Here is a 6,213-nt window from a genome sequence, read left to right as displayed (position 1 = left end):
AAGAAAAACTTCAAATTGGCCTTTGCAAAAGTTGTACGGAAAGCAAAATCGTGATGAAATTTGTTCCTGACAGTTTGATCACGGAAACTAAAGAAAATAGTGTCGAATATGATATATATATTTTTAATTAAGATCTTAGAATCTTGAGTGCTAGAATGTATAAATTTAATAATTTTTAAATAGCGGTGCTTAGAATGCTTGAGTTCGGCACGTATTTTATATAATTATATTATTCTGCCGGGTAGCGAATCTTTGTGCCAGACTGCATTATATCTTAATATATTAATGCTTGTGCCCAAATAATAGATCGCCAAATACTGAAGATATAATGGTATATCAGTGATACTGAGGTGGCCAGTCACCGAAATACCAAAAATATAAATATTATATTATAATGCTTCAGGTCTTACGAATACCGTGCAGGTGCCACCAATATAAATATAATAATATACTAAGACCGTGCCAAATACCGTCTATGACGATATAAAATATAATAATATCTGATCTGGTCTTACGAATCTGCGGTCTTAGAAAATAACAAATATAATAATATGTTAACACGGTCGACGAGAATGTCGTTACCATATAAATATAGCAAATTATTAATACCAGTATCAAATACGATACATAAAAAATATAAATATAATATATATATTAATATCGTACCAAATACCTATGCAAAAATACAAATATATTTATATATTAATGATTGGTCTAAATCGATGTCTAAAAGTATAAATATAATAATATATTAATACCGTGCCAAATACGGTGCCAAAAATATAAATATAATAATATATTAATACCGTACCAAATACCGTGCCAAAAATATGAATATATTTATGTATTAATACGGTTCCAAATACCATGCCAAAAATATAAATATAATAATATATTAATACCGTGCTAAATATGGTATAAAAAATATAAATATAATAATATATTAACACCGTATCAAATCCCGTACCAAAAATATAAATATAGTAAATTATTAATACCGTGCTAAGTATAATGCTAAAAGTACTAAATTGATTAATGCCGTATCAAATACAGTGCAAAAAATACAAATACAATAATTTTTTAATACATTGTTAAACACTTAAACTCTTGATTTAAGATAATTATATATATATACTTGTATTATTATATATAATTATATTATATATATAATATATTATATAATCATAATTCCATCCGCCTGATGTCTCGGATGGAATTATAATTATACTCGGCTTGTCTTATCCTCTCCGTCTCTCGAGATTCCTGCAAGTCGCCTCCATGTCCGCAGCCGATACGTGACGCCGACGACCGCCAGAGCCGCCTTCCTCATCATCTCCTCCTTCACTTGGATACGATCGGCGACCTCTATTGCTCCTCCGCTTGATGTCTCGGATGCTCGGACAATCATCACCATTGCCATTTGAGGATTTTCAGGTATATGAGTCCTCTTTACGACCTCAACCTCGACGATGCCTACCTCGCCGGAGATCTATCGAAGTATTGCAATTTCTTTACCTAATCTGAGTTTTTCCTAATTTTTGTGGTGTTTTAGTTCTGGAGTCCCGCTAACAAATGACTATAATTTTGATCGCAAGTTGACAATCTTGACCTAGAGTGCTTCCGAAGTGGTATTTGATCTGCAAACCTTTTGATTGATTTATTTCTTGAATTTCTGTTGGTTTTGGTGATTAATTAACTTTTTCTAGGGTTAGGGTTCATTGATTCTAGGTATCAAATACTGTTTTCAAAGGAGAAGATGATGGTGGTGGAGAAGCTCTCTTCCTTATAAGGTTTTTTTATAATTTTATTTTGGGGTTTCAATTTTCTGATTTCTGAATTATTGTTGTCATCTTGTTCTTGTGTCAGTTATTTTCTTGTGTTTTTTCTAAAATAAGTTTGAATTGGAACGAGATGCAGAGAATAGGGTGGTTAAAATTGTTGCATGATCCTATTAATTGCCCATGCATTGTGCAGTCAAATTTTTGTGAGCTGGGGACGAGGTTAGTTAATAATCTTATAGATTGCTAGCCATCTGATGTACAAACTGTTCAGCTATCTCCATTGATTTCCATAGTTCAATACGTTTGCTAATTAATCCAGACATTTTTGTTTTTAAGTAGTCACCCTGAATCCTATTGGTCATTGTTGTTTACATGGGGAAGAATTTTGTTATTTTATTTATTATCTTGTTTTCTTTTCATCATGAATGCATTTGAGGATAATTTATCGAGCATCAACATCTGGCATGAGTGTGAACTAACATTTTCTTTGTTTGTTGGATGATGTTAGTCACTAACAGAAAAATAGAAAGAGAACATCAAATGAACAGAAATTTTCAATTGTTGAAGCACAAAAAGCACAATTTATTATTTGTTATTTTAATTGCAGGACCCTAATTTTGTTGAAATGGGAAAATGATGGTACAGTATTCATGAGAAGGCTTTTGGGTTTGGGGACACAAAATTAGGTATCAACTATTTCTCTCTCATTATATGTATCATATATATGTGATATACTATATTGTTTGGGATACAAATAACTCATTCTCTTGTTTATTTCTCTTTAGGGATCAAATTATCAATGTATATTTTGGGTCTGCGTTTAATCCGAACATGGTATTGAAAATTATTGTGGTCAATTGTTAAATTGTTTCCAAATTTGGAAAGTGCATATGGAATAATCTTTTAGTAAATTAAGATTTGGGAATTATCTTCTTGGTTTTCAATTGTATTTACATATGATGCTATCATCCTTGTAATTTATATTGTCAGATATAGTTGTTCTATTGTAATATGTCAAATTTAAGTTGAGTTTTCAATCTGTTTGTTTTTACTGAGATTATCGGTAACATTAGCATATTGTTTTTATTGAGATTTAAAATCAAAGTTTCAAAATTGGTTTTATATTGTTTTCTATGTTTTTCTTTTTATTTCTTAATTCAAAATCATGTTTTTATGTTATGGAATGGATGTTGTGCAGGTGGATATCTGTTAAGGGGTTTATGATGTTATGGGAATCTTTTATGGGTTTATCTTATTGAATTTAAAATAGACATTATAATTTTATGATTCCTCAAATTAAGAAATTGATGTCTATTTAAAATCACAAAATAACTTTGGTTGATATTATCTCCTTTCCAAAAGTGACTTATTTTGGATATATGATATGGTTTGATTTGATGGAATCAACATGACAAGTGTGTCCTTGTAGCTGAATTTTTACATGATAATGATATGCGACAATTTGTGTGGTTAAGTGGTGCAGGTATATCTTGCAGTCAACTGAATTATATGCCATTGTTCTGTCTATCTTGCAATTAATGGTTCTCTCTTGTTAAACATGTTGTCTGCTATCTGTTTTTATTGTTTCCGAATCCTTTCTTTTGTTTACTGCTTGTCTATATATTGTTGTTATTGTAACCTATTGCTGATAGTAATATTACTCATGACTTTTACTGAATTTATCATGTCCCTTTTTGAATTCTCGAGCAAGTTTAGGTAGAAATTGGAGTGGATTAGTGCTCATATAGTGGTATACTCGGACATGTTATTAGGTTCAAGTGTTGCTTTTAAACAAGAAGGAGAAAAGAAATTCATCTGTCAAGACTGACTCGAGATTAAAAAGGTAATCAATTTTGAATTTGTAGTTATTATTAGTTGTTATAGTTGTTGGGCAAGAAGTGTTTAATCTTTGAAAAATTGGTAGAGAGCTGAGACTTCAGAGGTAGTAATGCATTTCTTTCTTGTTGCTTGATGAGAACTTGGCAGTATTTACTAAATATGGCCAAGTTTCCCTCTTTATGCTAAATTCAGATTTTCTTTTATTTTCTAGTTCTTAACTAAAAATGTAACTTTTCCACTGAACATGGAAAATAGCACAAAGTGACTAGTAAAATATCACTGAACTTCTGCTTATATTGTAGTTGATGTGATTAATTTTAGTAAAAGTTTTGTAAAGGCAGCGGCATGTTTAAATTGGGAAGAAATTTTGACACCTGTACACTATACTTGGGAGTTCCATACGAGCGCAATGGTGCTAGTGTTTATAATTTATATGTTTGGTGTTTGCATGTTTCTAGCCATATCATTCTTACTATTCTAGGGGATGTCATATTATTGTTATGACTAACTTGAGTGATGGTTTGAGTTTCTAGGAATCGAGGCCAGAGGTTTTTATATTTGGATCACCCATTGCACTAGCTATTGGTGCAAAGTTTGTCCCACTGAGAAAACCAAGAAAGTTGCAGGTATGATGATTTTTTTACAAGTGGATGAAATAATTGGATGTCTCAATGGCTGTTAAAAAGTGGTGACCTTACATTGATCTCCAGTTTCCTTTGGGATTTATTATGTGGATAAACAACCTGAACACACTTTCTTGGTTTGGCTTCTGGATGCTTGTCTGAATTCCACGGAGATACCATTAGAGCCTCTTTTTCATTCGAGATAAACATTCTAGTAATTAAATCTTTAATTATAGTTATAGGGGCTGAATTCAAGATATTAGAATTTTTATCATCTTTTTCCAAACTTTGTGAATAGAATCTGAATCATATCCAGAAGTGTTCATAAAAAGAAAAATTCTTTTTTCCCTCGATAGTGATTTTTTTATTATTATAATGGATTCCAGCGCATATTTTATCTGCTAGAAAGTAAAGAAGTAAGGTTATATGTGTACTTCCATGAATAAAAATTCAAAAAAGCATTTTTTTGTGTCTTTTACTGTTTGACTCTGCATTATTATATGAAAATTGTGTTTCATATTCTTGCCTGTATATATTCATGTTCTAGCGTTTCCAATCTTCAAAATTGTCCTGCTCTTGTCTGTTTCATCCCTCTTTTGCATTTATACCCTTACAAAGTCTGATAATTGCATGTTATATATATATATATATATATATATATATATTAGGGCTGGGGTCTAAAACCCTTGGCAAAGCCCATAATTGCTTATATCTAAGATTTTTTTGCATATATATAACCTCACAAGGTCTTATTTGAAATATATATATATATATATATATTTAAAAACAAAGAAGAACATCTTATCTGTGTGTGTGCATACACCCGTGCCGAATGAAAACCCTGGAAGTTTATATATGTATAAACTTTCCCATTGGTGCAGCCCCAGAAATAACCATCCTTATAGATGAGAGACCATAGTTATCAACCACCGGGCTCTTGCAATCTCAATTAGAATTGGTGGCACAAATGGTGCAATTGTGACCTTATACTTTTGCACTAGCTCCATCAACTTCACAGCATCAAACTTCTTCATTATAAGTATAGTTGCACCATACCTTATCCTACAAAGCAACAAAAAGTTGAATTTTTACAGAAACAACAAAGACTAGATTATTAACGTAACATCTTACCAAAAAGAATAAAAATTAGAGTTATGCAAATAACTCACATCTAGATATGGAGTCAAATATTAATGTTTAGAACTAAGAAAAACAAGTGGGGGTTTAGTCTATCATTTTACCCATCACGCTCTACTAAAAAGAAATGTTCATTATCTCCACTAATTTCTTAATGAACTCGATATAAAATATTTTACGTATCTCCCGATGAATTAGTAATAAAATCTAGAGTTGGCTTAAACTTCAGATAAATTTCTTTATGGGATAAAAAAAGCCAAAATGTAATCCTCTAGAAAAATCTCATTTCAAATGATCCTTGTTTCAATAGTTGCAACAACCTCTTTGATTAGTTTCATATAAGGTGTTATCAATAATTTCGGTTTGATCACGTGGATCTCATCAAGGAATTCTACAGATGATGATCCTTCCCGTTATGGTGAATGGTCACTTTGATAGTCCGCCTGGTTCTCCCGTGCAATGGATCGTGGTTCCTATGATGGTGAGTTGAATAATATTAACCATTCATGCTTAATAGTCGGGAATGTTATCTTGTATACCTGAATAATTCATTTTTTCTTTGCTTTTGACTTCAGCATCAATGCCCGAAACAACACGGCAAATAGTTGATTCTAGCTAGGTCCCTCCGCGACAAATAATTTTTTTCTTTTCAATGGTGTCGAGGAAGTTTTTTTCTTTGGTAAAAAACATTATCAATTTTGCTCATCATGCTTAGTTCCCTTTTCTTACCTCAAATTTCATTGCTAGTCTTCTATGCAAATTTCTTATACTTATGTGTTCTCGCTTTTTTTCTTTTCTTATTTCACTAGAAGTGGCGTAAATGCATGGAAATG

General features: G+C 31.5%; 1 long non-coding RNA gene across 1 annotated transcript; it reads left to right on the top strand.

Annotated features, from left to right (window-relative positions):
• Window positions 1-1,572: 1,572 nt before the first annotated feature.
• Window positions 1,573-4,172, top strand: LOC120265734. Its single transcript, XR_005537726.1, has 3 exons — window positions 1,573-1,628; window positions 1,713-1,790; window positions 4,154-4,172. It is a non-coding gene; the product is annotated as an uncharacterized LOC120265734 (long non-coding RNA).
• The last annotated feature ends 2,041 nt before the right edge of the window (window positions 4,173-6,213 follow it).

The sequence above is a fragment of the Dioscorea cayenensis genome, chromosome 7 (assembly GCF_009730915.1).
Source record: "Dioscorea cayenensis subsp. rotundata cultivar TDr96_F1 chromosome 7, TDr96_F1_v2_PseudoChromosome.rev07_lg8_w22 25.fasta, whole genome shotgun sequence".
NCBI classification, from domain to species: domain Eukaryota; kingdom Viridiplantae; phylum Streptophyta; class Magnoliopsida; order Dioscoreales; family Dioscoreaceae; genus Dioscorea; species Dioscorea cayenensis.
The sequence above is the reverse complement of the archived record's forward strand: the minus strand, read 5'-3'. Positions and strand labels throughout refer to the sequence as shown.